The sequence below is a fragment of the Poeciliopsis prolifica genome, unplaced genomic scaffold, assembly GCF_027474105.1.
Source record: "Poeciliopsis prolifica strain line A6 unplaced genomic scaffold, Auburn_PproV2 SCAFFOLD063, whole genome shotgun sequence".
NCBI lineage: Eukaryota > Metazoa > Chordata > Actinopteri > Cyprinodontiformes > Poeciliidae > Poeciliopsis > Poeciliopsis prolifica.
The window spans coordinates 33,863-57,438 of NW_026562438.1; the positions used below are offsets into that span (position 1 = coordinate 33,863).

Sequence of the window (23,576 nt, forward strand, 5' to 3'; positions counted from 1 at the left end):
GTTTGATTTAGTTATTTTACTTCATATTTAGGATTCCTAATCGTATTTCTGAACCGTTTGAGAGACGGTTTGTTTCCAGTTTCAATTTTACATGTTTACAACTCGACAACCTTTGTCACTTTCTTTTTTATTTATTATAAATTTGCTGTTATATTCCTAAACCCTGAAGTAGAACTTTATTGTGATAAACTTCCTGTAGAAATAATTCTGATTAAAATCCAATTAATGATGTTTACAAACCCCAACACTCAGGATTGTCAGTTTAACTGTTTGTTCAATGAAAGCACCAATAAATTTGAAAATATGATTAGATGCAGATACGGTTCGCAGTTCAATGATAGAAATCAAACTTTATCTGACTGGTGTCTGAAAGAAGTGCGTTAATGTTTTTCAGGAGCAGGTTTTGTGTTTTGGGCTATAAATTGTTCTTAGTCATTTTTATTAACACAACATATTGTAATAAACTTGCTATGCAGACTTTCATTGCATAATCCATAAAACCAGTATAAACTGTTTATTCTCATCTAATAAAATCATGTTTGGATAAAATTTGGATAAATATTATTGTTGCTTTGAGAACAATATATAAAGTAAAAGTGAAACATTTGAACATTTAACACTGGAACTGGAAGACATTTTGAATCTAAACAAAACAAATTGATTAAATTAATTATGAAGGAAAATTGTTCAAATAAAAGGGCTCCTTTATCGAGTTTATTTTAAGTTGATCATCCAATTATCATTTAATTGGTTTATTGAGACAGACCAAATAATTTCAAATGTTTTATTTTTTAAGCTGTTTGGAAATAAAGGTCAGAATTCAGATGCAGCAGAGGAAAAAGGTGTAAAGTTTTTGGATGGTATTAAAGGAGAGAAACCTTCTTCAAACTAACGCCCACGTCTCATCTCCGCAGGAACGCCAAGAAGGAGTCGGACCTGGAGGCGGCGCTGCTGCGGCTGCGGGACCTGGAGGCCATGCTGAACTCCAAAGACGCCGCCTACACCACCGCCTGGGCGAGAAGCGCAACCTGGAGACCGAGCTGAAGGAGCTGAAGGCCCAGCTGGCCAAGGTGAGCGCGGCCCGAGTCCGACCGAGGACTCCTGAGGCTTCTGCGGTCAGCAAAGGTCACTTCCTGCTTCAGAGCAGCAGAAATCCTCGCTCTGCAGTCTGATTTGTGGTTTTTGGAGCGGAGAGCGACGTTGCCGCTCCGTTGCTGTCTCTGAGTTATTCCTGCACGTTGTATGCAGAAAATAATTTCCATAATTGCTGATTATGAATGAGGCGATGGCTTCCTGTCAGTTTTATCAATGAATCTCTGCTCAAAGCTCAGCGTTGTGGCTGCGCTCCACCTACTGTCCAAACCCATGACCTGCACCTTTTTGTCCAGTTTTTGTTTTATGTTTTTTTAGCTTTTTTTTCTGTTCTCTTGTCCCAGCTGGACGGCAGCTTTGCCGATACGAAGAAGCAGCTGCAGGATGAGATGCTGCGGCGGGTGGATGCAGAGAACCGCCTGCAGACCCTGAAGGAGGAGCTGGAGTTCCAGAAGAACATCTACTCCGAGGTTGGTGCTCCTCGTCTCGTCTGTTTTTCTGCAGGCAGTTTGTTCGCTTCCAAAAAGCGGCTGCTGGTTCTGCATCTCCTCCTCCAGATTTGCTCCCATGTTACATGGGAGCAACTTTGACTTCTGCAGAACAGGATCACAAATGACGGGGAATTAAAAACTGACTTGGAAATTTAATTTCATCTTAAACTTAAATTTTTTTTCTCAGAAATTCTCTTTGATCTCAGAGTTTGTAGCTTAATTACTGAATTCTGACTTTTTTCCTTAGAATTTGCACTTTAATCTCAGAATTCTGACTTTTTTTAAATTTAGAAAAATGTGAAAAGAAAATGTGTTTTTTCTATCGTCTTCCGTCTTGATTTCTCTTGAAAACCTGCTGCTGTGACTCACCATTTCTTTCTGTAATTGCATTTTAATCTTTCAGTTTTGTTTTTGTTGTGAAACGTGAATAAAAATTCTGTTTAAATGTGATGATCTGCTTATGGACTTTTTGCTGGAGCTCCTAAGAAGTCATTTCATCCGGCTGATCAATCCAGTTAAATTACCGAGGCCTCAGATTATTATGATTTAAATGCAGATGATCTGGGTTTTCTCAGCGTCTCTGAATGTTTGTGTTTCTTTGCAGGAGCTGCGTGAGTCGAAGCGTCGACACGAGTCTCGCATCGTGGAGATCGACAGCGGCAGGCAGCAGGAGTTTGAGAGCAAGCTGGCCGCCGCGCTGACCGAGCTGAGGACGCAGCACGAGGACCAGGTCCGCCTCTACAAGGAGGAGCTGGAGAAGACCTACCACTCCAAGGTGGGATCACAGGCCGCAACGTCTCATTAACACAGATTCATCACTTAGATCCAGGAGATTAAACTCGTTTTGATTTCAGGCAACATCAGAATCGTTGATGTCCTCAAACAGCAGAATGTGTTGATAAAACTACAATTTAACAAATTGGTACTTCTTAAAATGCAACAACTTTAAAATTTTTGATATTAATATAATTTGGTTCTTTACAGATGAAAATAAAATATTTAACCACACAACTGTTAAAGCTCAGGGACACTAGAGGACTTCATAAATGGTGTTTTCATTTAGTGACTTTATTTTCAAAATCTGTTGGTAATAGAAGTGCATAAGTTTAAAACTTATTCATGTTTTAAACATAGCTTAAAACTTATGCACTTGTGATTTAAATTTCTTATCTAATGGTGCAATTATAAAGTTGTTTTTTTTCTACATTCATTTGTCATAGAAATACTGAAAAATAATTGACAGTAAATGAAAAACCTCCAAACTGAGGGGTTTTAAGTGACGAGATGAAAGTCAGAGGTTTGTTTTTCTCTGTTTGTCCGTCTCCGTGCTGCAGCTGGAAAACGCCCGCCAGTCAGCGGACAGACACAACCACTTGGTGGGCGAGGCTCACGAGGAGCTGCAGCAGACCCGGGTCCTGGAGGGCATGACGGTCCAGCTGACCCAGCTGCAGAAACAGGTACCGTTTCCTCAATGTCTCAGCTTTGTCTCATCCAAGTGTTCTTGGTCAGAAGGTTCAGTTCCAATGGCAGATTATTTCATTAATGACATGGGAAAAAATTCTTGTCAGTGAAATAATCTTTGGTTTCAAAGTAAAGAATTACTGACTTGAAATAAACTGTTTTCTTGCTGAACAGTTTTTTGCCAAGTTAGTTTTGTCTCTAAGATATTAGTGTAGTGACGTGTTCTTTCAGGCAGCATCACCATGAATCGACTTGCAGCCACACAAACAAACTCTTCTGATGCTAAATGAGTGGGAATCCAAAATGTTTGCAGAACTCATTTTGTTTACCGATTTCTATGAAATATGTCTGAAATTAAAGTGGAGAAAACTCCTGATACTTTGATTTGTATAAAATATTTGTTCTTCCAGTTTGGTTTCTGTCCAGATGCAGGAGGGAATTAAATGAAGTTGTTTTTTTATATTGGTCAGTTCAATTTACATACCACTAATTGCTGCTGCAATTAGGAGACGTAGTTTAAATACTTTATGATGTATTTTATCCCATTTAATGTCTGCTGCATCGGGTGGAAAATAATTTGATTCCCTGATGAAGGTCGCTGCAGAACGATCATGTGACTCACGCTGAGTCATGTGACTCCTTGGCTTCAGTAATTGGTTCAGTAATGGGCCCATCGGCGATGCGTTTCCTCTGACTGACCCTCGTGTCTCTGGCAGCTGGCGGCCAGCGAGGCCAGAGTCCGGGAGCTGGAGGAGTCCATGGCACGGGAGCGCGACATGATGCGGCGCCGCATGGAGGACAAGGACCGCGACATGGCCGAGATCCGGACCCGAATGCAGCAGCAGCTGGACGAGTACCAGGAGCTGCTGGACATCAAGCTAGCCCTGGATATGGAGATCAGTGCGTACAGGAAGCTGCTGGAGGGAGAGGAGGAGAGGTGAGCTGACACATGGATGCGTTTCTGAGGAGGAGACGGGGGAAGATGATGCTGCAGGAAAGCCAGTGGATTTTCCAGACATGGTGTCATTTTATAGCATAATCAAATAACTCTTGCCTTTAGTTGTTGTATCCAAAATGACTCAAAAACAATTTGACTTGCTGATTTAATGCCTAGAAATTGGGCCTCTGTCTCTTTAAAAGCTCCTAATTTTTTGTGCTTTTGCTGACTTTGAAAGCGTTTAGCGTACTTGGCTACTTTAACTCTATATTTCCCACTACTACCCTTTAGTCGCTGGTTAGCGATGCACAGTTTGGTACGCTTCTGCTATTCTAATAGCATAGCTAAATTTTAGCTTAGCTCTTTTGCTAATTTTGAAAATATTTTGCTTTTCCTGAATCAATTTTTCTAGATAAATTCCAGGTGAATTTGCTCAGTCGGCAAGTTTATCTGGCAACGAGGCGAAGCGACGGTTTCCTTCATTGTTTTGTAAACAATCAGTTAAAGAAGCTGTTTTTTACTCCTCTCCTCCGCCAGGCTCCGCCTCTCTCCCGGCTCCTCCTCCTCTAAGGTCACAGTGACCCGGTCCTCGGGGTCGGGCCACGCAGGTCGCCTGCTCCTCTCCTCTGCTGCGGCAGCTGCCGCCTCCAGCAGCCGCACTTCGTCCAGCGCCAGCAAGAAGCGCCGCCTGAATGACAACGACAGCGAGACGTCCAGCGTGGTGGGCGGCACCGTCACCAAGACCCGCATCAGCCAGCAGGCCTCCGCCACCGGACGCATCACCGTGGACGAGGTGGACCTGGAGGGCAAGTTCATCCGTCTGAGCAACAAGGCGGACGAGGTAACGAGATGCTCGCAGACTTTACAGACCCTGAAAATTACACCCAACTGACAAGACCATAAACATTTTCACTCTCGTCAGGATCAATCGCTGGGAAACTGGCAGCTGAAGAGGCAAGTCGGCAGCGGCACCCCGATCGTCTACAAGTTCCCCAGCAAGTTCACCATGAAGGCTGGATCCACCGTGACGGTGAGTCCAACGCCTGGGTCGGCTGGTTTTTACTCTGTTAAAGGGAAGTTCTGTACAAAACGGAATAGATTTATTACCAGATACGTCATACTGTGAGCATACTGTAATTCTAACTCAAAAATAGTAAAAGATTTAAGAAAAAAGTACAAGATGAAACAAAGTTTTTGTTTTTTTATTTCATTTCATGTTATAATATTAAATCATCAGAAACAAATTTTATTCATGTTTGAGAAATTCTTAAATCAACTATTCATCTCTGCAAAATGCCTGAGTGAACCTAGCTCCGCCTTCAAGTCGCTGCTCCTCCCCCAGTCTAGTCAGACTCCTTCAGACTAGCCAGCAGCAATTAGCAAACACCTGTTGGAGGTACTTCTCAGTGCAGCACTGGTAAAACCGAAGTCAAAGGGTTAATAGAGGAGCAATGACTTCCTGAAGGCAGAGTTTCCAAAAGAGCAGGAGCTTTAAAGAGACAGAGGCCCAAATTTTCAAAGTGTTAAATTATGAACTAGAATTTCTTGTTAGTCATATTTGATGCATGTAGCATTTCGAAGGTAACATAGTAAATCAGATTATGCTATAAAATGGCACCATGTACCTGGAACAACATGACACTGGCCGTTCAAACCGAGCTGTGATTGAATTGGTCCCGAACTGTGCAGGTCTGGGCGGCTTCTGGTGGTGGAACCCACAACCCGCCCACTGATCTGGTGTGGAAGAACCAGGCGTCCTGGGGCAGCGGTGACCTCCTGCAGACCATGCTCATCAGCGCCGCCGGAGAGGTCGGCCCAGATCCGACATTTCAGTCATTTTCTGTTTGTTTCAAAACCTGAACCGTTTTCTCTTTGATCCTTCAACAGGAAATGGCCTCCAGGAAAGTGACGCGCACCCTGTTCCAGGATGAAGATGATGATGACATGGTAAACTCTTCCTCTCTAACATTTGGCTTTAAGTGAGGAGCAGCTGTGTTTCCCTGTCTGGATTCAATACTGGGCTGGACAACAAACTAAATTAATCACAATATGAATAAATAATACATCTGATAAAATATGCACTGAACTCCGATCTCGAAGCGCACAGCATTCTGGGAAATGTAGGCAGAGGAGAGACTTTAGCTTTCAAGGCTAAAGACAACCAACTCACTTGAACTTTTGTTGCCTAGCAACTCGCACAGTCTCCGGTTACCTAGCAACAACTAAAGTAACTTGCGCATCAACAGTTTAGATCAAAACAGCTTCAACGGTCTGGAGGGAAAACTGGTGATATTTCAGATACTTGAAACCAAAAACTAATCAATAAAATTAGTCAATATTGAAACGCTTCAGTTTTCAAACTTAAGCTTAGTTTGTAATTTCTGCAGTGATTGAAGAGGGTTAGTACTTATTGTATTGTTAATCATGTATCGTGATGAATTATCATTCTGATTTATCGTTATAATGAAATCCAGTTCATTACATTTAAATAAAAAAAATTTTAAAAACTCCATGTTGTCTGGATTGTTAGTTACTATATTTTTCATTGCTGCAATGAAAAACATCAATAAATTTGAAATATAATTAAATGCAGATGTTATGATCCAGTTTAGTGATGCAGTTCAGATTACTTTATATGATTGGAATAATTTTTAAGATCAGTGTTTGTGGGACTGTAATTGCTGTCACAGTTATAGTTCCCTAGAAAAGTAGTGATAAACTTTAAACAACTCACTTTTAAAAGGAAACAATTCTGAATCATGTTATTATGTGGAGAAATGTCTCTTATTCAACTGAAGCAGAAAATCTGTAAGTTATCTAGTTAAACAAGCAGTTTAATATCATAAAATATAAACATCGGTCCAAAGAAAATATCTCTGAAGATGCTTGTTGGTCATAATGTTTGTTTGTTGTTTGGCGCCCCCTGCAGGGAGCCCACAGCACCAGCGGCGCAGAGAACGAGTACAACCTGCGCAGCCGCACGGTCATCTGCGACTCGTGTGGCCAGACATCGGATCGCTCCGGCGGGTTGGACGGCCTCATAGGACATTCCTCCTTCATGGGAACCAACGACCCCAGACAGGTGCGGCCCAGTTCCTCTGGTCAACTTCCCAGCAGAACCAGAACTGGTTTCAATAAACTGGTGAAAACCAGAAGCACTCAGTCACTGCGGAGGGTTTTTTTTTAACAAAATCAAAGTAAATCCACTATTTAAATAATGCAACAATGTCCCTCGCTCCATTTAAACCCATTAACTGATCAAATCTTCATTTATGTAAGTTTGTGTTTTTCATTTTAGCTTCTGTCTGTAAAACATCCGAGGGAAACTTAACAGAATCACAGCAAAAACACAAAATGCATTTTCCTTTAGCTTCTAAAGCAAATAACTTGTTACACATTAAATAAGACGAAGCTAAGTTAAAACTTTCAGCAAGATACAGGAGCTCCTTTTTAAGAAAATATTTCCTTAATAGCTCAAAATAAAGAAGTATTAATTAAACTGGCAGATTATTTCACATATAACATGGGAAAAATGTCTCGAGTTAAATAATCTACCAATAGAATTATCAATGTTTCATCAATGTCAAAGTTTTCACTAACTTATAAGGAGATGCTTGTAATTCATTAATAGTTTGATATTATGTCATATAGCAATAAGTGAAATAATAGAACTAGTTCTTTTCCATCAGCATTGAACATTTATTGTCTTAAAACGAGTCCTCATATCTTTATGAAAAGTTACTTAAAGGTTAGTTTTGTCTTATTTCCAGTGGATTGAGACATTTGCACTAGAAAGTAACAGAAATGTTTAAGATTTAGTGTTTTAGCTGCTACAGTAGCTTCTCTTTATCATTTCACAATAAATAAAATTCTGGTGCAAAAAAATCTATTTAATCTGATTGGTTTACAAATTGAACCTTAAGTCTGAATTTAATGATCTAGTTAATAAAGTGAAGCTAAAAGCAGCTACAGAAAAGGGAAAGCCTTCCTGTTTGTTGCTGCCGCTCTGATCTCTCCCTCAGGGAAAAGCTCTGGGACGTTTCTGGGTGAAATATTCAGTTTTTTCCTGAAAGACACAATGAAAATCTTTCATTTTGTGTCCAAATGAAGCAACACTTCATGTTAATCATGTAAAATTCAGCATTATTAAATTGAAAGTACTAAAACATTTATTTACACCAAACTGCCAAAAGCCTGTTACCTTTTTCTGATCGTTCGCATTCAAAGAGACTCGTTCTGACTCAGAAGGTTCCTACAAGAAAAATCATCCAACGTATTGTTAAAATTTAAGCATAAGAGTAAAGATTTATTTTTATTTTTTTGTCGTTTTCTCCTGTAGGGTGGCATGAAGCCGGAGAACTGCTCCATCATGTAGAAACCAAAGAGCACCTCATCCAAACGCACCACAGAGCAGGATCCTTTTGTACCATCAGGATCCATTTTTTATTTTTTTATATGATAATTTGTTTCTGTTTTGTATCCAGATTAATGTGCAGGTTGGATCTGCTTCATGGTTTTGGGCTTTGGGCTCAGGATGTCCAGATTTCCTCATGTTGAATTCATTTTTCCTGCATGTCTTGTTTTGGCCTGCGCTCTGTCTGCACGCTCCACTCCGGTCCGGTCCAGTCCGGGCTTTCGCTGCAGCCGCTGAACGCACACAGCTGGCGAACAAACCCCAGAGCTTTAATAATCATGCTGATTGAAGACTTCTGTTTACACTTTGTTTGCTGGAACGGCATCGTTTCCATGTGTATATGCAACAGGAAAAATCCTCCAAAGAAAAGACTGTTGGCTCAGGTTTTTAAACAAGCATCTTGTATATTTGCTTTAGGCCACGTAGTCATGCAGCGGTGGTGCGTAGAATTTATCAAATTAAACTTGCTTGCACAGATAAAATTCAGCTTCTACTTTAGAACATCTACAGAACATGGCTTGGTTTGCAGAAAAAGTTTAACTCTGATGTTTTGCTTTATTTTCCTCTTTCTAAGCACAGCGTGGTTCAGCTGGTCCACAAGCGCTGATCAGGCAGTAGCAGGAGCATCTGACAGTCCAGACAGGGAGAGAAGGTCAGGAAATGGAGGAAACCCTGCAGCAGTGCAGCTTAAAGGAGGCTGGCTGCTGGCATCTTGCTGATGTTTGTTCCTTCCAACAAAAACACAAAGTTGTTGTGAAATATTTGCGCTCCACGTTACAACAGAGCACCTGCATTCAAACCCCCAACGTGACCCAATCAAACTCCACTTAAAGCTGCAGTACGTAACTTTCACTGAAATATGTTCTTCCCATATTTAATAAAAATATCGCCACATCATTACAGTTTAATATGAGACAAATAATCTGTAAAAATAATAAAATCTAGTGCTTCCCATTACGCTCTAAAGAAATTTACTGCTTCTGGTCAAAACCAACCAATCAGAGCCAGGAGGCGGGTCTTGTCGCTGTCAATCACCTCATGCGCTGAGTCCCGCCTCCTGGCTGTGATTGGTTTTTGACTGAGTTTCTGCAGGTATCACTGGGAGAAAGCAGAAGAGCCCTTTTTTTTTTTTTTCTTCACAGATTATTTGTCTTCGATCATCTCAACAATGTAAAAAAAAAAAAAGACTTCTTTACATATATATATAAAAGTTGCCCACTGCAGCTTTAAGCCGCTGTCTGACTGTCAGATGCTCCAGAAACTGCCGGCTGTGACTTTTCCTTCTGTTCTCAACATGCCTTTAGATCCAGTTCTTCCCATCGCTGGACTGCATGTGAACCCAGTGAAACCAGTTCTAGATGTTTAATTTCCAGTGACTCTAATCTGAGAATATTAATTTATTTGGATTTATTTGAGTAAAGTGAACAGGAAGCTGCAGGAGTTAAATCAGAGGAAAGAAACTTCTCTGCTCACATGATTCTTTGGTCTTGTGACAGTCAGCCTTCCTCTTCCTCCTCCTCCTCGGTTTGTGTGCTCTGTAAAACCGGTCACAAGGGCTTCTTTCTTTTTCTTTTTTCCAGTTGAACTCTGCATCTTTAGAAATAATTTTGGGATTAGGACTTTTCGCACTGCTTTTAGAGGTCTGCAGCATGTATGCAAAGCAGGTAGATTTGTACTGTAGTTTGGCAGCTTTATGCATTTATACTCCATGTTACAGTTTATCAGCACAGAAAATACTTGATGGATTTTTTTTGTCTGATTTGTCATTCAGGCCAAAAATATTTTATTTTTAAAACCCTAAAGTGCCTCAGCAACCTTCTAAAAACACCCCATGACCTCCGTTTCAAAGAGCAAAGATCTAGTTTTGACCATGTTTTTATGTTAAGATGATTTATAGAGAAGTTATTATTTTTTTCAGACAAGATGTTTGTCCCATTTAAACGTCTCAAATTTTACCCAAATCTGTTGATGTCAAAGTGTTTCCTCCCTTTAAAGTGGAGAAATGATCAGAAACAAAATGCCATGCTTTGACTTGCTGTAATTGTATTTGTTTTCTAAAATGAAGCCAAATAAAAGCTATTTTTCCCACTGGTTTCTTTTCCTCCAGTTGATCACAACAGCTGAAAAAGTGCGAACATTTTTATTTGCATCATACAAACACATACATGTACCCACAGTTACATTCAGAAACAAGATTACATGTCCAAAAATATTTACAACACAAAGTACATTCAGGTGGAATCAGAGAAATTGTTTTTAACTGAAAACATCAAATCTGCTCTATAGAAACTTTATGCCAAATAATGAATATTCAGGAACATTTGGCGCCCCCTGGTGGCCACACATCTCCATGATCACTGCAGGAAGGCAGGCACTTTATTTCTAATGTCACTTCTTCAAAATGCAACACTGACAAAAATAATTTCTTAAACTGCACTGCAAAAACAGAATCTTAATTAATTTGGTTCTCGTTTGTCACATGAAATAAAATTAACTTGCATTTTCAACTGCATACAGGAACTTGTTTTAAGTACATTTTTCATTGAATAATTGGATTTGAAACAAGCCCATCAAGTTACCATTTGTCTTAAAGTTATTTGCAGTAGAAACTAAATAATACTTTAAGATTTGGTTTTGCAGTTTGTAATGATGGAAATCAATGGTTATGATTCATAATGTAGTCAAATATACTTTTAGACATTGGACACTTTTTTCTTTTTTTTTTTTTGGTAATGAATAAAATTTGAAGCCAGAATTTAAAGTGTTAAAATCCTGAAAAGGTTTGACTGCTCTGAGAACATCATTTATGAAAAAAAACAAAAAAAAAACAGAAGGAATGTGGAGTTTTTAAGTCAGTTTTTGTACATTTCTCCCAATCATTTGAGTCAGTAAAATGTTTGAACTCTTTTACAGAAACGGTTTATTTAACCAAAGGCTGTAGGTAACAGACCTGCTCTGTAATATTCATCAGTTATGAACTTGATAGAAGTTAATTTGTTGAGAAATGACAGACATTTAATGGATGCAGGAGAAGCTCCAGGCTCTAATATGTGACCTTTACAGCTTCAGGTTGAGAAAATGTCTTACTTGCAAAACACTCCACCATTAAATGTTTCATAAAACTATTTTCACTTGACACTAAGTGAATCTAACTCCATTCAGGAAAAGTCCAGCTGTAAACTTGTGCATCTAATTAGCTGATTACTGATGTGTTGTTTATTTCTGTTCCCATTAAAACAGTAATAATAACTCTGCAGCTGGAGGAAAGTTTCTGGATTCTCAAGAAGTTCACATTGAGAACCTGAGCTGCAGAAAACCTCTGGAAGCTGCTGTAGAGTTATTCATGTTGCCACCAGCGCAGAGCTTGCTCAACGTTTGCAGCAGAGCTGCAGACAGACGGACGAAAACTTCCGTTTCTGGTCCGTTAAGGACAGAAGAGATTCTGAAAATGAGCTGAAGAGGGTGGAAAAGTTGATGTCTGCAATCCATGTTTGGTTCTTCTCAGAAGACGTTTTCCCAAGATAGAGTTGGATCAAAAGTTAAAGGTAAAGCAACTTCTTCCAAAGAAAAAAAACAATCCATCAAATGTTTGGTGATTATCCAGCATGATGAATGGCGTCACAAGGCCCATAACCCAAACCTTGAAATGTTGAGTTGAGAAAGTCTGAATCGCACTGAGGAGCTCAGGTTTGTTCTCCAAAACGGTTTGAGAAAAACAAACCAACTGGGATCAGCTTCAAGCTAACAGTCTGCTTGACTCGGTTCGGTTGGGAATTAAAACATTTGGTACATTTTCAGCTGCTGTGGTTCATTTTCACACTGCATTGAGTTAATTTGAAAAACCTGTTCCCCTCCTCACCTGCGGGGGCGCTGCAGCAAAAACCACTGAAGGAAATGCCATGAAAACCTCTAAAGAAGAAACTGAACTCAACTTTATTCTCCTTGAAATGAAAAGAAAAATGGAGCGGCATCAGACTTCAGCGCCGGTCAGGATTTCTCTTTTGTCTTTGGGAAAAGACCAGGAAGCATTTCTGCTGCTAACGCATCTGGTTTTGTTGTATTTACCCATAATGCCCTGTTTTCATCAGCCCTGTTTAGTCTGCTTAGAAAGTCCAGTTTGTTTAGGGAGGTGAGAATCTAATGAACTCTAATGTCCTTGTTGAATTGAACTCTGCAGTTCAGATGTATATGTGAAACAAACGAACAAAAGCAGGAAGTCAACGGCAGCGCAGGGGATTCTGGGTAAATACAACCATAACAAATGTGAGAGTCCAGCTCTAATGGGACAAATAACCTGTGGTCAGAAAACAGGAGAAATCCTAGAACAGCTAAACTCTGATGCCACTCTGGTTGTTTGTGAGTTTTTTTAAAGGGTTTGCTCTCAGTGTGAAAGTGAAAAGCAGCTGAAAATGTAACAAATGTCTCAAATTGTGTTACCAAATTGAATCAAATCTACCAGACTGTTGGTTGTGAAAATACCCTTACTGTGCTTTGACTTTTAAAATTGAGCTGTGAGGTTCTAGTATAAAAATATATATTTTTATATTTACTGAAACTGTCACTATGTTGTGTGAGACAAATAATCTGTGAAAAAACATCTTTCAGATATCTGTCATATCAGACTCTCATGACATGGTGACAGTTTTAACAAATTTGTAAAATATTTTTTATATCTGTTACATACTCCAGCTGTAAATAACCGGAGAGCTGTTTGTTTATTTACAATGTTCCTTGTGGTGATATTATATTTACTTCCATATGTACAGAGTTTTTCATCCACATTCTGGGCCCAATATTCCTGGAGTTTGACGCTTTGCTTTGGCTTTCATGACATTTTCAAAAACCTTAGAGTTTTTGAGAAGCTGCCGGCTGCATTTTTTTTCTTTTAATGTTTTCTACTTTAATGAAGTCAGAAAAGCAAAATAAAAGCTGAAATCACATCGCAGTAAAGCTCCTCTGTCACCAGTTTTCCTGGTTCTTCAGTCCTGGTGACAGCAGTACCGTCTGTTGGCCACAGGGGGGCAGTGCTGCCCTCAACAGGACCTTACTAAGTTTGTAGGTGAAGAACAAACAGTCTGCTCTTCTCCATCAGCCCTCAGGGAGGAGGGCGAACCCGCGGCGCCTCTCCGGCTCTCACTGCAGCGTTCTGCGCGGGGGCGGGCCACCGGCCCACGGGGAGGGCGGCCGGCGCACCGGGGGCAGGTCGTAGTGTCCCGGGATGTGGCTGTTGACGGGGAGGTCGTAATGGCTCTGGGGGTCATCATGCGGGGCGTGACCCAGGGAGCTCTGCCGCTCTGATACAACAGCAGGAGGAGAGCTTTATAAAATCAGAAAACTTAAAAATAAAACATTTCTGACTTTGAAACTCTAAAATTTCTAAAACAATTTTGCAGCAATACCATTAATCTGAAAATTTAGAGTTTTTTCTGTAAATCTTCTGGCTTTTGAAACTCAGGAATTTAAAGTTTTTTTTCTGAAAGCTTGAGGTTACTCTCAAAATGTTGAGTTTCTTCTACAATTGTTTTTACTGTTGAAACTCCTAAATGTTCTTGTTTTTGTGGAGCTGGACCTCACCTCTGCGCAGCGTGGCCATGCTGAACGGCGGCGGGCTGATCTCGGTGTACGCTCGCTCTCGCGGCATGGCCGCCTTCATCTCCATGTAGCTGCTCTCCGGGGGGCAGAACGGCGGGCCGGGCAGATCCTTGATGGTGGCGTACGGGTTCTCGCTGTTCAGAGAGCTGCTGCTCGCCGCCACCAAGTCCTTCAGCTCTGCTCACAGGTGGACGAAGGAAAGCCAGCGGTTAGGAGGTTAAACACCCTGCAGACCGGCCGCCAGAGACCCGTCCACTTTAACCGCTCAGGTCATTAAATGCTCTTAATGAGGCACGAAGGTTTATTTATAAAGCGCCATTAAACACAAAGTACTTCACACAAAATCAGACAAAAAACTGTAAAACAGCAACAAAAAATCACATTTTGAAACATCATGTTATTAAGCTATTCCCTCATGTCTTTGAGAAAGAAATCTGAAATTTTGAGCTTAATCTCAGAAAAAAATTGAAGATTTTCAACTTTTTGAATTTCCAAATTTTTTTCTAGGAAATTTCCAAGATTAATCTTAAAATTCCAGTTGCTTTTCTGAGAATCTACTGTTTTTTCTCTCTACAGTGGCCCCATGCTGTTGCAGTCAAACAGGTTAAGAATGGATTCATCAAGCAAAACACAATCAGAACACCTAACATAGTTAAGGTCCGAAATACAAAACAATGTTGAATATCGATACAGAGTAACTGTTGAGTTAGTCCATCCAGGCCTAAAAAGATAAATAAACGTGTTTAGTGCAGTTAGATGTTGCTCTTTATGCTTTTTGACACGTCTTATCCGGCTCTCATAAACCGGTAATGATTGAGGCTGCGGGCAGCAGGAGACGGAAGCAGAGAAAGTGCGATGATAAACTACCTTTGTTGTAATATTTTCCCAGGCTGGCGCTGTAGCTGTAGCTCCGGTCGATGCCAAACGCTCCTGTAAACAGAAACACTTTCATTCAGTCGATCTGTGTCAGGCTAATAAAAAGCAGAAAGGCTGTTAAAATCAACAGCAGGTGGGTGGATTCTGCTGCCAGTCAGCTTTTATGAAGTTCTGGGTGTTTATGGTCTGATATCAGGTCTAGATTAGGAAATATGTGGCTGGTAATAAAGTGGAATAAAAGGGAAAACTTCAGACAGATTCAGGAGAAAAGTTTTTGAATCAATCAGACATGCAGTGGAGGTTTAATAAATCAGTCAATATCAATAATTACTGATTAAAATATCTGAAATACTGCTAATCTTTTTTGTTTTATCCAGTTTTCATGACATTTTTATCTTTAAGCACTGAGGAGGCAGAGTGCTGAAACCTGAAACTGCTGCTGCGCAAGTTACTCAACAACTTGTTGCTAGGTAACCAAAGAGTGAGTCAGTCAGTTGATACCACCAACCTAGCTTAGCTTAGCAAGCGGAGATGGTGAGCGACCTGGGGGAAGTTAAACTCCTCTACCTTCTTCAAATATAACTGAACTGGTGTCAAACTTTGTGCCGCCATCATTTAAAGATATGAACCTTTGCGGGTCTCGTGATGCTTCCAGTCCGCAGGCAGAGTGGCGTTGGTCTCGACCCCGAACAGGCCGCGCCGCTCCCTGGCCGCGTTCTTCACGCTGCAGAACAGCTGGTTGTTGGTGTTCTGTTGGACACAAGCAGGAACCATCAGAACCCTGAAAGGCGCCCAGCAGGGGGCGAGAGTGAGCGGGGCTCCACCTTGATGACGCGGTCGTGGTTGTTGGGGAGGTGCGGCAGCGGCGGCCGGTTCTGGCTCAGCGTGTGGTAGCTGGGGTTGGAGTAGTAATGATGGTAGCTGTGGGGAACATCTGCAGGAAAAACAAAGATGGCGTCACTCAGCGGCTTTTCAATCAGATCACACCCTGAACGGTACGGCAGCCTGTCAGGGCCAATAAATATGGAAACAAAGTACAAATTTCTTCCACAAAAGTCAGATGTTTTGAGAGTAATTGCTGACTTTTTCTAGAAATGCTTAACTTTTACAACTCAAAAACTTTCATTTTTTTCTTGAAAATTTTTCAACTTACTTTCAAATTTTCAGGTTTTTCTAAGACTAATCTCAATTTATTTTTGTTTTTGCAAATGTTCAACTTTGGGAGCTCAGAAGTGTCTCTGAGTTTTTAGAAAATTGTTGAGATGATTCTCAAAATGTTAGATATTTTCCTAGCAAATATTTTACTTTTAAAAATCTAAAATTATAATGCTTTTTCTAAAAACAATTATGAAATTAATCACAAAATATCTGAGTTTTTTTTCTTGCTAATGTTTGACTTTTTGAGCTCAGAAATTTTAATGTTTCTTCTAGAAAATTTGCATGTCATTCCTCATTCTGCGGTTTCATCTGAAGGTTCCAGAGGTAAACTTCAGCCCAGAATCTGGAGGAGGTGAACTGTTTGCGGTGACGTTTCGGTTCTGACCTGGGACGGCGTATTCGGAGTTGACGGTGCGGCTGGTGGAGAAGGAGACGGTGGGCGTGTTGTTCTGCTTGTCTTTCTGCCGGCGCTGGTAGAGCAGCAGCAGAGCCAGCAGCATCACCACCAGCAGGACCAGCACCACGATGCCGCCGATGGCGCCCCACGACTCCCGCTCCCCCGGGGGCAGAGGGACCATGACGCTGCCCACCCGCTCAGACGAATCTGAAACGCAGGAAGGAGAGCTGCAGCAAGCGGAGCGGCTGTCCGTCACGCCGCCGGTTGGAGCCGGACTCACTGTTCTGGCAGGCGGCGCCCCAGTAGCCCGGCCGGCACACACACTCCCCGGTTTTCCTCAGACACGTGTCGCTGTTGGGACAGTGGTCCGAGCAGGAGTGGTTGCAGTGGGGGCCCCACCAGCCCTCAGGACACGGATCACTGCAGTGCGGCCCTGGGAGGCAAATAAACCCACAGTTACGACCCAGAAAACGTAAAGCTGCTGTGATCAACGTTTACAAAAATACATTTTTTCCATATTTGTTAAAACTCACCATGTGGTGACTGGACCAGTAACAAATTTCACTGGATGATAAATTATTGCGATAAATAATAATACTGTTGTTTTTGGACCATCTTAAAGTAATACGATAATGCAAAAAGACATTCTCAGAGATCAATAAACTTTAAATTCTAACATTTAACACTGGAATTGGAAGACATAAATAATAAATGTCCAAAATAATTAAAAAAAAACAGAAACATCAAATGAAATTAATGAATCTGGAAACAAATTGTCTTCATTCTGATGGGCTCGTTGGTCCAAACTGAAGATTTTAATCATCCAGTTTTCAAGTAGAAAAGAGAAAAACAATAAATCATGTAAATGGAAATGTTTGGGTTTGTTTTAAATGATCATCATCAATTATCTTTCTTGTTATTGCAGAAGCACAACAACATTTGTTTCAGTACAATCCATCCAAAGAACAAAAAAAACGAAAAACATGGGCAGATGGGTGCCTGTTGTTATTCTCATCAGATGATAATAATCTAATAATTTTAAATTTATTCTAATTCCAGTGTTAAATAATTATTCTGCTGTTGTAGTATAAAACAAAACAAAGAAAGAAAATGTACTGTCCCAGGAAAACGGTTTATCCGCCGTCATCAGTGGCCATGCTAACTAGCATTAGCATTCAGGGCAGGCTATGTGGAGGTGAAACAACTTTAGCTTAGCAGAGAACAGGCACGAGGGTGTGAGCATAAGGGTGATTAACAGCGCTAAGACCCTCCTCCTGGCTCTGATTGGTTGTTTCTAATTAGCACCGGGAGAAGATGGAGGAGCTAGATGTTTTTCAGATTGCCTGATTTTTTATTTACAACACAATGATCATTTTAACAAGTATGTTCACTTTTACACACTGTGGCTTTAACCCAAAATAATTCTGACTCTCATTCATCCATTGTTCTTCAATCATGAAGAGAAAAGGAGATGAATGCATAAATTAGCATCCTGTTAGCACAATTAGCATGGTAATATTTGAAAACAAACAACTGCAGAAAGGGGAAATAGAAATTACACCTGCCTTATTGTTTTACCTTATAAATTATCTGGTTATTACCGGGTTGTAGAGGCATTTAAGATTAATCTCAAAGCTATTTATTTTATAGGCGCTATAATGAACAAGAGAACAACGTGTTAATGTTTTTCTTGTGCCAGGACAATTAAGAAAAACAAACCAAAAAAAAAGTGAAAGGAAAAATTTACACAATTTTTGCATTTTTCCTCCCATATTTGCAACCATTCCAGCTCAGAAAAGAGTCTTTTCTACCAAATGTCTGATTTCATCTGATTTGTATTTTTGCTTTTTTAACTCAGCCATGTTGTGTTTGTCAGATCCGACTGGGCCAGTTAAAACCTGTGGCTCCTGTGAACCCAGCGCCAGCCTGGCAGCGGCGGCGGCACGTCGTCACTTACCCGTCCAACCCGGCAGACAGTGGCACGCCCCACTGGTCGCCTGGCAGCCGCTGCCGTGGACACAGTCGCACCTCTTCAGGCAGCCCGGCCCGAACGAGCCCATCTGCATGCAGAACGAGAGCCAGGGGCAGAGAGTCATCAGGGGATTCTCTCCGCTGTGGGGTCAGACAAAGCGCTGCACTGGCACTGCGGGCCGAGCGCGCAGCCTGTCGGCCTGGCCCGACGGCGGCCCGGCACAGCGGTGGCGGCCCGGCACAGCGGCGCGTCCAAGAAACAGATTAATGCAAACAGAAACCACAGTAAACATGTCTTGTAACATCTCTTTGATCGACGTGCTGCTCTGCTCATCACACCAAACTCTGGCTGACATTATCATTTCTCTTCCTTTTAGTGAATCAGTTTGTTGGGACATGGGCCGAGACTCTGGTCCATCAGACGTAAGTCTGACCATTTACTGAACCCATCACATCTCACCTAATTTCCAACTCAATCACTGTTTCATGTTATAAATGAACAAGAAGTGTGGAGACTCTAGATCTGGAATTTACAGACATCAGTCTTAATGTTCCGTTTGAGGTCTGGATTTGACATACAAAATTCCCATTTTGGTGAAGAAAAGGCCTTACACCACACGGCTGGTCACAGAGCGCCCCCTGCCATCCAGCTGAGCATTTGCACGATCCGTCTGCCGGGTCACATTTGGCGCCATTGGTGCAGCGGCAGGTGGCGTTGCACCCAGGGCCCCAGGTGCCTTCAGCGCAGGGGACGGAGCAGTCTGGCCCTTGCCAGCCTGCAGGCGCAACAGAGCGGTTAAAAATGGCAGCGTGAACGTTTCATGTTTCCTGACAGGTTCTCACCCTCTTTGCAGAAGCACGTGCCGTCAGCCGGGGAGCAGTCGATGAAGTTTCCGCAGGAGCACTCCAGGGAGCAGTTCTTCCCGTAGGTGCCGCTTTTACAGGGACTCTCGCAGTGAACGCCCTGAAGATGCAAACATGAAATAAAAATAAATGCCAGAAGTCAGGATGGAAATTGATTTAAAATCAGGCGCCATGTGGATCACCGTGAATCCGGGGGAGCAGTGGCATCGACCCGTGGCGCTGTCGCACACGCCTCCGTTCACACACAGACACGGCTCCATGCAGCCGTCGCCGTAGAAACCGTGAGGACACGTCTCGTTGCAGAACAGACCCGCCCAGCCCGGCTGGCACATGCATTCGCCTTTCATTGGGTGGCAGCTGCAGAGGGACAAAATCAGCAGCAAAGCCGGTCAGTTTCCTCCAATCACTGCAGGAGGTCAAAGGTCGCTGCTAGGTTACATTTGGCCCACTGACACAAATCAATTTGCTTTTAACAATTTAGACATCAGACCAGAAGGGCAGAAACCTTTCTACCACCTGCAGACACGGCAGCAGCCCAGAAACCAAGAGATGAACCAGAATGTAAAATCAGTTAAAATCCAGCAGCAGCAGAAAAACAAACAAATATCTACATCGTTTTATTTTTTTTACCAGTTATAAATCATAAACACTCATGTTTTGGTGGCATCTGGTCAGTGAAACATCCCTGAACAGGTTAATAAAGTCGTTGCACCACCTTCTTCAAATCTAACAAGATTGGTGTCAAATGCTTGTGCAGCAAAAAGCTTCATTTGTGCCACTATCATTTTAAAGACACTCAAAAAAATGTCCAGAGGTTATCGGGGTCATCATAAACATTTTCAAACCCTAAGCAGCATAAACGACAATTTTGCAGCACAAATGTAGTTTGTTTGATTTTGTGAGCTGTGGGGAGGTTGACCTCTGATGACCTCTGGAGACTTTTTTATTAATATCTTTAAAATGATGGCGGCACAAACAAAAACATTTTGCTACACAAGCATCTCACACCCTTTTTGTTAGATTTGAAGAAGGAGGGGTGGAAACTTCACTCAGGTTAAAGGTCATCCTGCTGAACATGGCGACCTTTAGACGCTGACATTCAGGTCTTCCCACCTGACGGTGTGTTTCTCCTCACAGAGACACTTGTGTTCGCAGTGCATGCCGTAGTTCCCAGGCGCACACATCCGGTTCCTGCACTGCGGCCCGCTGAATCCGGGCTCACAAAGACAGCTGCCGTCGATGTTGAAGCAGCGCGCGCCGTTTGCACAGTTGCACACACCTTTACAGTCCTGGCCAAAGGTACCTGCGGTGCACTCCTCATTACACCTGAAGGACAAAACAGATGGATTCATGGAGACAATCCTGGTGAAAAAACAGGCTAAAGATTTAGTCCTGCTTGCACAATCTGTTGGACATTTCTGGGTTTGATAAGTTGAAAATTTGCTAGAAACAAATCAGAAATATTGAGACTAATCTCAGAAATTAAAAAGAAAAAAAGATTATTTTTGTTTCAAACATCAAAAAAGAAACTGAAATTTTGAGAATAATTGTGAAATTTTCAAGAAAATAAGAAATTTAAACTTTCAAAACTCAAAAAATTTCAAAAAGTTGAAAATTGAAAATGTCAAACTTTTCAACTTAAATGCTGCCTAGTTAAACCTGAATTAGGCCAAATATCATTCAGCGCCTTAAAAGTTTTTCAAAACATTTTCTTGAACAAACAAGTGATGATGCTCTTAATTTACAAGTCTGCTAAAACTGTTTTCTTAGTCCACAGTTACAAATCAGTGTCAGACATGCTCTGTAGTTCTTAACCTTGATCTTTTACTCTGTGGAAACGTCTGCATACGGTGTGATCTGAGTTTGAGGGATTATAAGGAGATTAAATAAAAAGGACATGAGAATAGAGCCTTGAGGGATCCCTGACGTGACCGTTTGAAATGCCAAGAAGTTGTTGCTTCGTGCAGCATCATTTAAAAATGTCCCAGACTTTTCTCCAATCCCACCTGTTGCCAGTGAAACCCTCTGTACATTGGCAGCGTCCAGTTAAAGGGTCACATTTGGCGCCGTTGTGGCAAACACATTCCTCTGAGCAGTTTTTCCCAAACCTTCCCTCTGGGCATTGTTCCGTGCAGATCGCACCCTGCCAAACAATACTGGGTATTAGATCCAAGCCGGTGTTACAGGACTCAATCCAGGCATTTTATCCACACAATCTGGATTATCGATCACATTGAGATGATGGGAACGTACCGTCCATCCAGCCAGACAGGCGCAGACCCCGTTGCCCTTGCAGCGGCCCTCGTTCTGGCAGGGGCATCTCGGCTGGCATGAGCCTTTACACGTCTTCGCACAGCTGCAGGGTGACAGAGAGACAGTCGATGCATGATCTGGATAAAACAGGTTGGGGACATTCCTGAGGAATAAAGTTTTTGTCTTGTTTTTTTAAACCACGATACAAATGTTGAGGTGCTGATCGTCTGAATCAATGTCAATCAAGAGACATTAGATTCTGACAAATGTGAGCAAAACTTTGCAGATTTTCTGCTGATGTAGAAAAAACACAATTTCACAGTTATGGTGTTTTGGGCTAAATAAGAGATGTGAATGAATAAGTGAATAAGTGTTTTTACACAATAAATCACTTTAAAAAACCCTCCATCATCCTCCTATCACTTCCTGTCGTTGTCTTCTTCACCAGTGGTAACATCCGGTTGTTGATGATATGATGGGTGTGAACCCAAAAAAATGTTTAATTACAGTTATGGGAAGAATACTAAAAGAGCCACCTCATCCTAGAGCAAAGATTTCTATACTTTTTTAAAATTTCCATTATGCAGGTTTATTTAATATGATCAGTTTCTCAGTTTTAATGCAGAACTGTGACGGCATTTTGCATTAATTTCGTTAATTTCATAGCTACACAAACTGCACGTAGATTTGCACAAACTTCAATTCTGAAAATACAATCAAAAAGATTTGATGTTAGGATGAAATGGCTTTTCAATCGTATTGATTTTAATTTATTTTGCAAAACTGCAATAAAACACTTTTTTTGCATCACGGAGTCACGTGATCAACAACTGGATGCAAACCAGGAAGAATTTGGACATAAGTTGGAAAATCATATTGCAGCATCTTTTTCACCTGAACAAAGTTATTCACATGGGATTTTTATTTTGTTTCTTATTAAAGAGAAACACCATAATTGCTAAATTGTGTTTTTTTGGCTAAGAGTTTTGAACATGTGAAAGGGAAACGGCTTCCGTTTCTTCTTTCAGTGCCTGTTTTATTTCAACTTTGTGAACACATCCTGGAGGTGAAATGGACACATTTCAAATATTCATAACTCACTACAGCGCTGTGTCTCATCCTGATTGTTGCCAAGTTTCTGCTTTTTCCTCCCTGAAAGTGAGAGGTGCTGCGGTCTGAAGCTGGCAGGATGATGGCTCTCTCTGTAAATGCATTGTGGGGAAGAGTTTTGTTTACTTGTCTTCTGGGGCGGCTAAAAACTGGGCGTAACGGATGAGTCATGGAGCAGACCATCGGGGTGTCTTTCCATCTTCAAATTAAGTTGGAGAAATGCATAACAGCCCCTCGTTAAAGCCATAAAAGATCCGTGTCTGACTTACCTACAGGGAAAATTAAGATAATGAAGCGATCTGTAATGAAGCTCGAGTAAAGCGTCTCCCTTAAGAAATACTTGGAGTGCTTTAAGATGCCTCATACCAAATCAGGAAGCAAGTGTGTTCATTTTACTCTGAAAATGGAAATGTTAAGATTTAATATCTGAACCTTAAGCACAGGCAGTCAATCTGCACCTGAAAAAACATCCACAAATCCAACCTGAACGGCTGTAAATTAAAGACACGCGATTCAAAGAAGTTCTCTGTGAGACTGCAAAGTGCACAGCCTTGATTTAAAGTCTTAAAAATAGATTACACCCCAAGCAACTGAAGAGTTCAGTAACCCTTTGAAAAAATAACTTTTTAGGAGTATTTTTTTTACTAAGGTGTAGTTTTTACTTTTACTTGAATGGTTTTATTTAATTACTTGAGTAAAACTGATTAATAATTAAAGTTTGCAGATTAATGTGCAAATAAAATGTATACATCTATTTCAGTGACACTAATTTACCAGGATTGTTAGAAAAAAAACAATGATGGCGCTTGTTTTTTTTATTTAAATATATATCCTGAAAATATTTCAACGTTATTTTCATAAGTAGTGGGAGAGAAACTGTGAAATAACATTATTTTAGTGTATTTTATTTATTATTTCTGTTTTCTGTGTCAGCGTATTGGGGCCAACACAGTGAGGAAG

The 23,576-nt window shown here is 41.2% G+C and overlaps 2 pseudogenes; one reads left to right on the forward strand and one right to left on the reverse strand.

Annotated features, from left to right (window-relative positions):
* The window catches only part of LOC129380033 (lamin-A-like), a 32,529-nt pseudogene extending 22,043 nt beyond the window's left edge, over positions 1 to 10,486 (forward strand).
* A 3,042-nt stretch (positions 10,487 to 13,528) lies between these two features.
* LOC129351042 (multiple epidermal growth factor-like domains protein 10) overlaps positions 13,529 to 23,576 on the reverse strand; it is a 52,993-nt pseudogene continuing 42,945 nt past the window's right edge.